The sequence below is a fragment of the Mytilus trossulus genome, chromosome 14 (assembly GCF_036588685.1).
Source record: "Mytilus trossulus isolate FHL-02 chromosome 14, PNRI_Mtr1.1.1.hap1, whole genome shotgun sequence".
NCBI lineage: Eukaryota > Metazoa > Mollusca > Bivalvia > Mytilida > Mytilidae > Mytilus > Mytilus trossulus.
The window spans coordinates 45,610,534-45,622,758 of NC_086386.1; positions in this window are offsets into that span (position 1 = coordinate 45,610,534).

Consider the following 12,225-nt stretch of genomic DNA (forward strand, 5'->3'; position numbering starts at 1 on the left):
AATTCAAAATTATTTGATAAAAAGACCTTTTAAATTCAAATATGCGATTAATTTTAACAGCTGTCTGTAATCTTGCACCAGTTTTATTCCTAGATGTGACTTGTAACGTTGTTAGCCTGTTTCAATTGTTTGAAACGTTAATGTCGACCAGATTTGATATCAAGACTATACTGTGAACAAAAATTTTGTCGTTGATTGAGTTGAATTTAACATACATATTCAAAACTTTTTGAAAACCATTTGATTAGAAGACTTTTTAAAATTCAAGTAACTTTGCATAACTTTTATTTAAATTGGTGACTAGTCGCGTGGTCAGTATGTTTAAAAAAAAAGTAAAATCGCAAAAATACTGAAAATCCAATCGGAAATCCCTTAATCACATGGCAAAATCAAATGACAAATCACATCAAAAGCGAATGGAAGAGAACTGTCATATTCTTGACTTGGTACAGGCATTTTCCAATGTAGAAAATGTTGGATTAAACCTGGTTTTAAAGCGCTAAACCTCTCAGTTTGATGACAGTCTCATCAAATTCCGATATATTTACAATGATGCGTGAACTAAACAGAAATAATAAATGAAATCATCGTGTAACAATTTTAAAAAGGAACAATTTAACAGAACACTGTTTGAAAACGTTTCTGTAGACCAGCTTTTTTTTATAACTATATATTTGGTTTTTTAAAAGTTCTACCGGAAGCACATTACCAGAAATAATTTTTCACCTGCTTTTTACTATGAGATAATTTTTATCCCCAAAAATATACCAATTTTTCAGTAATTTCAAGTGGTCTAAGATTAGTTTTTGATTTCTTTTGAATCGTTTTGTCTTGGTATTTCTTTCTACATCTTTTGGTTGTTCTGATTGTACACACAATCTTGTTCGGTCATGTTTTTTTCTCATTTAAATTAACGAATGATAGATTTTATGGGGATAGATTACCACTAGACAAAGTGTCGCAAATCACCATGACCTTAAATATTATGAACCAAAAATTTATTATTTGGGGCATGTTTGTGTCAGAATTATAACAATTTCAATCTTTTGAAAGTTTTTTTTTTTGGTTCCTGGTCAGGGGCTGCAGCACATCAAGACGATGTATTGCTGAATACAAAAGATGACATACAACCTTGAACTTGATCATCAAGGTCAAACTATTGATTTTTTATTTGTACACACTTAAACCATATATGTTCGGTTTTGCCATGGTAAGATCACTTTGATAATATCGTCTGCAGTGTATTCGTTTGGTTATATGGATCTTCACAAAGAAAGATTCGCATGAACATTTTGAATATATACGTTTCCCATTTTGTTAAAAAAATAATTTAGAATGTTTAGTTGAAGATCGATCTTTAAAGTAAACCACATCTGATTGACACCACTCATTAAATATACTTATCACCATAGTTTTTAAGGCTATTCTTTGTGGAAGCGCAGATGTGTAATTGAACACATTGGCTCCCGAAGAAAATGTCATTCTAAAAACAGATTGGACCGAAGTTCAGGTTCCCAGTATTAAAGTGCAATTTATTTTCAAATTTTTCTTTATTAAAACCAAATGGTAGAAGGAGGGTTTTTTTATTTTCTAAAATGCGTTAAGAATACATGACCTAACAGATAGGTACTATAAGATACAATGTCCAGGTTTGCATTTGCTTTACCCATATCCCGAAATTGTCTAATACTGAATTGAACAATGACTTTAAAAGTTCTTTAAGCGATTAAACAATGAACATTGATATCACCAAAACCCTGATATACGTTTTATATTTATAACATTTGACAAGGATAAATGCTTTTGTTCGACATTAATATTATGTCTGTCATTTATTCTATACGAATAACATCGCCACTGATATACAAAAATCACTGTAGGACCAAATCAACCAGACATATCGATGTCTGTCAATATATTCTATAATTTTCCTTTTTTGAAAATGAATGAGTAAAGAGAGGCGATTGATACCAAAGGGGTCATTCAAAAACATAAATCGAAAACAAACTGACATGGCATTAACACAAAAAGACAAACAGACAGATAATGTATGACATTGTATCCAGAAAATGTACTGTGTTTTATCGAGCATGGAGTTAAATTTAGAAATTGTTTTATATATCTTATATTCTTTTAAAAGAAATAAGATTTAGAATTTATTCTCAAACACCGTTTGTTATTTATCTGTATGAAACCGTGAAATTTTTCAACCACCAAGAGAGTATTAAAGCAATAACGCCACTCCTTAGTATTTGTAACAGGGCATTACGCATTTGAAATCAAAGTAAACTGACGATTTAAATATAAATTATTAAAAGACTAAGTAAAAGAAACTGGTTATTAATAAATATTGCATTTGTTAATCACACTTGTGTAACTTCGTTGTTATAATAAAAACATGATTTTGTATGAAAACACATTCATAATTCATTGTACATTTTTCCCAAAGTGTTAACATCTAATGGATTAGAACTGTTGCTAAGACTAGGCTGGTTGTGTATTTCTGAATAGTCTTAAATTTGTAAATACCTAAGGCAAAACAGAAAGCATGCGACAGCTATAAACATGTCAATACATTTATTTAATGTTTTTTTTTCATATTATTTTGGTGGACTCATATTACTGATACAGTTGATAGGAACATATTGTCAGCAATGTTCTCTTAGAAGCTTAAGAGTGGACCCTGATCATATCAATGTTAGATTGCATGGATATGCATTTAATATGTTTGAAAACGTTGGTGCAAATGGATGTTTTGATAAATGCATTCGTCGGGGAAGATGTCTTTCTTTTAATTACAAAGAAAAAGATCGCCACTGCGAAATAAATGAGAAAAACCGCGAAACTGACTTAGTTGACGGAGATGGCTATGTGTATGTTAACATACTGCAATATAGAAATGTAAGTATCATTCATAAAGTTAAATAAAGGCAAAAATAGTATACCGGTGTTCAAAAGGCTGAAAATAATTACGGGTTACAAACTCAAACCAAAAAAAGCTTACATCCACTATAAGAGGAAAACAAAGGAAGATCAGGAACACTGAAGTGCAACAAAAACAAATATCAACATACATAGAAACGAAATTGTTCATAAAAAATGCCCTTTTTTTTTATCAGGATGTTTTAATGAATGAAAAGTGGAACCATGTTGTGAAGCTAACCAAAAATCCCGCTTTTATGACAAATGAAAAAGATTGCTGTAGTTGCGCCGCAAACATCATATAAATAAATTTTGAACTCGCAAATACTATGGCAGGTTTTGGCAATAGCACTACAAACTTTTCATTTTGAATACAAATATTATTTATTCATCATTTGATAACTTATATCTTATATCTTCATATAAGGGAAATATTAACAATAAATGTTTTTCTCATTCTATATAATCACAATTGAAACACAATCTAAATCTAATCTTTCGTAAATACCAGTTTCATTTTTTAGAATAAAAAGACAAATACAATACGGGTTATATAGTTTTTGTATTGTTGCTTAGCAACAAAATTCAATATAGACCATGTATCGTTTTACTAGAGGGAAAGACCATAATATCACTAAAGATTTAACGTTTTTATCAATGGTTACTAAATGTAAGGTTTTAAGTAAATGTTGATTGTAGGACAATGTTTTTTTTTCTTCAGACATTATTCTTCCTGTAATATTACATTGTTAAAATAGTTCTAGTATCGTGAAGCTTAATTTATTTTTTTACATTCGAAGTTAAATTAAATCAAATAATATCAAACAGCTTTCCAGATATGACCCTTGTTCAAAAATAGAAAATTGTCAAGTCGACGACATCTGCCAAACTACGAGGGACGGCGTAACATCTTGTGTGAAAGACAGTAAGTATGAATCAAATCTTTTTTATTTATAAAAAAATCATAGTTACGACGTTCTAATTTTTCATCAAATTTTTAACGAATTCAAAAAAGTACATTTCAACATATAAGTTAAAAGCAAGTGAAAATATTATTGCTATAAAAGAAACACGACCATTTTTATGCCCATTTTTTGGCTCCATTTATGGGCATTATTTTTTCTGGTCTGTGCGTCCGTTCGTTCGTCCATCTTTTTAAAGTTTTTGTCGAGGTAGTTTTGATGAAGTTGCAGTCTAATCAGCTTGAAACTTAGTACACATGATTCCTATGATATGATCTTTCTAACTTTAATGCCAAATTAGTGTTTTAAGCCCATTTTCATAGTCCACTGAATATAGATAATGATAGTGCGGATGGGGCATCCGTGTACTAGGGACACTTTCTTGTTTTGGGATAGTGTAGGTGGTCCGAAAACGTACACAGATTTTGCTCCACTGGTGACACCTGTCGTATAGTTAATGATAATACGAATTGGTAAAAAGTCTCACTCATTGGTTTCAAAATTATATCAAAGTATCAGCATGCCCAAACATTTGATACCCATGCCGTATATGACCGTTATGTTGATAAAAAAAAATATCAGGACAAATCAAAGACACAGTCATAAAAATGTGCTAGATGAATTGATAGATATATATATAAATGTTATCTGACTACGCGGTTCACTATGGTAAGGATTTTTGAAGATGCTGATCCGATCAATTAACTAAATTTCATTATTATTGCCAACCATTCATTTATTAATTAATTAATTAATTAATTCATTCATTCGAGGTTTGTTGATTTCAATCTGGAATTATCTAACATAACAACGATATTAAAATGAATATATGATTGAAATATTCTGCATCAACTATTTATTTCTATTTCTATGCGTAGACCTAATAAAGATCAATTAAAACTTTTTAATATTTGGATTCTATACATCACGCAACAAAGTGTATAATCTGTTTCACCCTCCCTCCTTAAGTCCATTCGTCCGTCCGTCTGTCCGTCATGCATGTTATTGTCATCGCAACTCCTCTAAAATAGCACAGCACAATTTCTTTTAACTTTGTAGATTTTAAGGAACATACTATGTAGAAGCGATATCAATAGGAAATTACGACTTATGTTTTCTAGGAGTTATGCGCTATTTTTACTATTTTTTATATTTTGCCTAAATACACAATTACAACAGTTTGTCGCTGCAATTCCTCTAAAACCACACAACAGAATCACATGAAGCGTTGTAGATACTGTAGATAAAAGAAAATACTATGTAGATATGCTATCGACAAGAAATTATGCTTTACTACTTTGTCTAGCAATGATCTCTTTTTGAACCTAGAAATATGGCCTAAATATACTTCTGCAACAGATTGTAATCGTTCCTCATCTGTAACTGGGCAACTGCATTTTATGAAACTTTGTAGTTAAAAATTTTAGTTTTTTTTTCTTTTTCTTTTTTTTCTTTTTTTAAAGTTTTGATTCTTTGAAATAATGAATCTGGTAAGATTTTGTTTACCTAGTGACAATGTGGGAACGTGTGGTATGTCAGTGTGACAACAAACGCTTCTTTTACTAAACTATTGTGTTTTTTAACGCCAAGTTGTCTTCGTCATAGAGTTAAATTAACCTTATAATCAACACAGTTGTACATGTTGCTTTTCTTATATGCTAATTTAGATCAAATGCAGCCATATACTGACTGTAGTGACCTACACCCAGATCATCCAAGTGGTACTTATGTAATACGACCAAACCATTTTCATGCCATACAAGTTTATTGTGATCAGAGTACCTCCGGTGGTGGTTGGACAGTGAGTTTATATAGTAACAAAAATTTCTTTCGGAATGCAACACCCGTCATAATCCCTATCATACACAACCAAATAAAAAAGATGCTATGCCCTTATGAAAAAAACGTTCGCCCCGATTATAAAATGGAGTAAATAATATCCTTAAGTTGTTTTGGACAGCCAAGTTAAACCGAATCATATTGTTGTATAAACTATTCGAGCGCATTTTTTTGTATCAATGATTCTGATTGGATAACAGTAAGCGTAAACTTATCTATCTCCTTGTCTGTAACTAAGGAAGCCGACATTTTGAATTGCGGAATGTATTGACATGTAATTTGTACAATAATTAGCCAAAAACTCCCTTGTTGCATCTATAAATCTTCTTTTTATCAAATTTTATTACATTTTGAAGCGGTCGTGAAGCCGAAAAACGCCCGGTGTTTACGTTTGACGCTAGAATCATACATATAACGCCACCTAGTTTAGGGACCAAAGAAAATAACATCATTTCGCGGAATTTTCTTTACTGAACATTTTACACTGAAACAATGGTTGCAATTTAATTACAAATGTATGTACTTGTTTCGCGTTAGAATAAATATAACTGTATTGTATCTGAAGCTTTGCTCCCGCCATCGGCAGTTTTACTGTCGCAAATACCCGGTTTTTTTTATGTGTCCCCACTACGCGTCGCCATGTAAACTAAATTTTGCGATTGTAAAAGTACCGATGGACGTCCGCAGAAATTAAAAGTAAAAATCTCTACTAATTTAATGCATCTAGCAATTGCCAGGGAACAATTAAACTCTTTTGTCAGGATTTTTATGCGACTTCTTTTTGTAATCCGTTTCATTATATAATCTGCAATGATGCTACTGCAATAGATCATTCATGTTTGAAGTTTGGCGTATAACATGAACAACCCCTAGAGCTTATAAATTAATGATATATAATCACATTAGATGTACTTTTCATTATTATACGTTATTTTTATTGTCTAACAGCAATTCTCCATTTAAGATTTAAGAATTGAATGCTTACGGTCAACGCTTTTACAATCCTATGAAATTACTAAAAGAATCATTCAATTCTCAAATGAAGAATGACGCAAGATTGCTGTTAGACAATCAAAGCATTCAATACTTATAATGATATTTTTTTTGCTATGATAATGAAAAATCGATTTTGATTTTGGTGTTTGTGATAGCACAATTGTGACTGTTAAACTTCATTGGGATATTTTAATATGAAGAACAAGCGTTGTTATCAAATCAAAATAACGAATTCTTCTGAAACTACATTTAATGTTATTATTTCAAAATGAATTGTATGAATTGTTATCGTGTTTTCGCGTTTCAACGTTTTCATGTTTTCAAAATAAAGAAATTATTGAATGCTTCTTTTAGTAATTTCATAAGGTTGTAAAAGCGTTGACCGTGCGTAAAATTTTAGAATGAGTTCTGCGATTCATACAAAATGTAATTCGGTTACTGCTTTAACACAGAAATGGATTTACAAAAAGAATCATTCAGTTCTTAAAAAATGAATAGAACAATGACTGAGGGAATCGCATATATTCGAAAGGATTGAGACCGGTCGCATCGACAGCGAAAGCATCTCGTGCTATGCATGCTATGTGAATTCACAATTAGTAAATTGTCTAATCGGGAAGAGAACCCAAATTTATTGATCAAACAACGATACTTTTACTAACGATCTAGCATAGTTAAACAGAATGTTTACATGACATGTCGAAATCTATTCTCACTGTGGCAGGACAACTTTTCTAGCGGCTGTTCGATAGCACAGTTCACCTGGCAGTTCTATGTACATTTTTCGCCACGATATAGCCTTTTTGTGCTAATGCGGCGTAAAGCAACCAACAATCAATCAATCTATGTACATTTAAATAAAAGTAAGAATGTTCCAAATTTTCAACTCACTTATATTGACTTAAATAACGTCATGTCGTAATGTAACGAATAATAGGTTTCTGTTTCAATTTAAAGTATTGTTTATTTAAATAAGGTATTGCAAAGAAGAAAAGATGGATCGACTGATTTTTATCGGGGCTGGACAGATTACGAAGAGGGTTTTGGTGATCTTGAAAATGAATTTTGGTTAGGTAATTATGTTCATATTTTTAATGGTCACAATAGAGATATTTTTGATTAATATCAAAAGTTATATTCTATTATTAAGAAAATCAAATAAACAACATGCCATCTAGATATATATCTAAATACATTGGAATTTAGCCTTAAAAAAGGAAGTAAATTCAATGACTCCCTACATTGTCAATATTAGCTCAATGCAGGGAGTCGCACTTGTACATTCGTTCGTTTTATGAATAAAAGAAAGATATGTAGTTTGAAATTGATTACAAATTAGTGTTTGAGTTCAAATAAAGTGGATGTTAGCAGTTATAAGCCATCGAACAGCCTTCAAAATAAAAAAAAATAAAATCATACCGTACATTAGCCTATAAATGGTCTCTATAAACAACTTTTGCGATAATTGAAACGACAAACGTAAAAGCGTTAATTATAACAAAGAAATTTAAGAAAATTAAATGACACATATGAACAAACAAAAACCCGAGTACAGGCACTTGATTTAGATCCGGAATAAAACGAATTAATCATTTTGGACGTTATATTATTAGTGCATATATATATATATAACATAGCCAAACGAACAACTGTTTTAGTAAAAGATTAAAAGTCATTTGGGCGATATTCAGAGATGAGTATATTTCAATATCCGTAAGATTGGTTATCATATATAAATCAACCCTTTCAACTTAGTATTTCACAGGTGTTCTGGCGTTTAATTTACCTTTTAATTAAATCATCTTCTACCAATACAATTTATGGTACATAACTGAAAATTTCAAAGTTGTACGTTCATAAGGAATATATTGATAGTTATCAAAGGTACCAGAATTATAATTTAGTAAGCCAAACGCGCGTTTCATGTACATAAGACTCATCAGTGACGCTCAAATCAAAATATTTGTAAAGCCAAACAAGTACAAAGTTGAAGAGCATTGAGGATCCAAAATTCCAAAAAGTTATGCCAAATAAGGCTAAGGGAATCTAGGCCTGGGATAAGAAAATCCTTGATAATATACCAAAAAATAAATATCAAATATATATTAACCAAGCTTTAAATAAAGTTTAATCGATCAACCAAACAGAATCAAATCCTTCCAGGAAACAGGGATATCCATGCTATAACTTCTCAAAAGCGCTGTCAGATACGATTTGACCTTGAAGATTTTAATGGTGAAAACAGACATGCTGTTTACAGTACATTCAACGTTGGAAACGCCTCTTCTAAATATCAACTAACAATTCAGGGTTACACAGGAGATGCTGGTATGTACAAATTAAGGCACCTGCGTTACGTGGCCGGTCACTGTATTTGAACGTCTATCATTCAATCGTAGTAAATAATGTTAACAATGGAAAAGGGGAATGTTTCAATGAGACAACAACTCGACCATAGAGCAAAAACAGTTCATTGCAACTAATGTGTCTTCAACACAGCAGGATGAACTTTACTACCCGATTATTTCTGTCATAATGGCATCAACACAAATATACCTAATTTACCTATTTTTTGAAAATATTTATAGAATTGAAAAAGTCAAGCGTGCAAACCCGAACAGATTGTCGTCAAGCGTGCAAACCCGAACAGATTGTCGTCAAGCGTGCAAACCCGAACAGATTGTCGTCAAGCGTGCAAACCCGAACAGATTGTCGTCAAGCGTGCACACCCGAACAGATTGTCGTCAAGCGAGCAAACCCGAACAGATTGTCAAAGTGTGTAATCGTCGTATTTATAATCATTCTACTGCTTTTATAAGTTATCGCTCTTCAATGACACTTTTGACCATATTGTCAAGATTTTGGCTGAAAAGACAGACTTGATTGGTCTTAAAATTTGAAAACTTGATTACTCAAAAACCGTTCATTGTAAATACACAATTTTTTCACAGAGTTAAGTTTGATTATAATATTTTTGAAATTCATTGATATTTTCCACTCTTATCACACGTTCTGGAAATAATTCAAGAATGAGATTTCAACGAGACTGAACGAAACTTAAAAGTCAGAAGAATACATCCTTAATGAAAAAGTATTTCAATATAAGGGAGATTGATGATAATTTTGAAACCATATTTTCAAGGACAGTCCATGAGGGACTATGCAGCTGGCTTGAACAGACAAAAGTTTACAACGAAAGATAGCGACAATGATGTTGATGGCGGAAACTGTGCTATAACACGGTATGGTGCTTGGTGGTTTAGATCTTGTACATATTCTCATTTGAATGGTCTGTATCAAACAGACGATACACAGGGTCCAACTACAATTCACTGGAAAACTTGGAAAAATACCACACCATTAAAAAGGACAGAAATGAAAGTGAAGCCTGTTGTGTAAATATATTTATTGAGGTATTGGTCACATGTCGTAGTAACGGTAACGTGATATTTTACTATGTTAACATTAAGTACACGATGTGAGTCTTTGATAAATATGATTGGATGGCACACACCAGCAATGTTAATTTAAGGGTATATACGCTTATGAAATTCCTGAAAAACATGATTAAGTAACCTAAGGAGTTCGTTTTAGAAAATGAAGTTGTTCAGAGTTTAACTTAAGTTGACGTATCTACAGTAAGCCGTTATCAAATTAACCAGACCACCCACCCTTTTTGAGTTAAGGTGGTACCTAACACTACAGGGAGATAACTCTGTAAAGTCAGCTAAACGTTTTAATTGCGTTGCGTTGTAAAAGGAATATTAAGCTTCTCAATGATCAAAATTGTTGTTTGTTAAACTGCTATATAACCAGTGTATTTTTTCTGACAAAACGATTGGTTCAAACTTTTTGAAATTTTTACATACTTGTTTTAGGGTCAAAGTAAATACTTTGTCAAAATTTTATGAAAATTAAACGAGCCAAATTAATTTTAGTGAAAGTGTTGGGTACCATCTTAATTGATGTCAATGTGAGTATATTAATATATATATATTACTTTATATCAATGTTTCCTCTTTTGTAAATAGGTTTTGATTATGTTACTGTCTATATATCTATGCTATGATTTGACTGGTAGTGTGCTAGTCCATGTTGTCTGAATCCATAGTACACTTCAATCTTTGAATGTAATTTATATTAAAGGCTGTTAAATAAATAAATAAATTATCTTTATTTCAGGGGATAATCCCAGAAGTCAAAACTAATGTTCCTTAGAGTCCTCAAAATTATAATTTCACATGTTTAAAAACAATGTTATAATGATAAACACAAAATAGAAAAATTTAAATAAATATAAATGAAAAAGCATATCAATTTGCACATTTTATGATAAATTTGTAACATGTTGTCTTGTTTAAGGCACACTTATCCTAATTATGTGTTGTGTTATTTATCAACACATTTTATATTCGTTTGAGCTGGCGAATAAAAATAAAATGCTAACCATACCAATAAGTGTACAGATACCATTGAAACTGTCTTCTTGGCCATACTATTGATTGATAAATAAGGAAATAATAAATCAAATGAAGGTGAAAAACATCCTCATATAAAAAAAGAAGATGTGGTATGATTACCAATGAGACAACTCTCTACAAGAGACCATCATGACACAGAAATTAACAACTATATGTCACCGTACGGCCTTGAACAATGATAAAAGCCTAAACCACATAGTCAGCTATAAAGAGCCCCGAAATGACAATGTAAAACAATTCAACCGAGAAAACTATTTCTTTTGCCTTATTTATGTACAAAAAAGGGACGAAAAACAAAAAAGGTAACACATAAACAAATGACAACCTCTGAATTACAGGCTCTTGACTTCGGACAGGCACATAAATAGATAATGTTGCTGGGTTGGACATGTTTAACATACTTTCACGAATTATGTATACTATATTTTAGATTAAGTACACCAGGGTTGTTTGTTTCCAATGTTAAATAAAAATGCTGTTTAAAATATAAAAAAAAAAGAAATGTGGTATGATTGCCAATGAGACAACCCTCAACAAGAGACCAAAACGACACAGAAATTAAAAATTATAGGTCATCGTACGGCCTTCAACAATGAGCAAAGCCCATACCGCATAGGCAGCTACAAAAGACCCCGAAATGACAATTATATAAAAACATGAACGAAAAAAAATATGTAAGACATAAACAAACGACAACCACTGAATTACAAGCTCCTGACTTGGGGCAAGCACATACATACATAATGTGGCGAGGTTAAACATGTTATACACTGAATAATCCGCGTAGCGGTTATATTAAAGTGTGCATCATATTTTTATGTTATTTCGAATAGACAGATATTTCCTATAATTTAATTCTAAATTCAATTATAAATCGGAGTAAACCACGAAAAAACATGACTAAATTATGTCTATGAGCTGATTAGCAAAACAACGTCAGCCATCAGAATACGCGTTATATCCAAAATTAAATTATTATAATATATTTATAGGATTTGAGCATCGGTAAGCTATTGTTGCCTTTG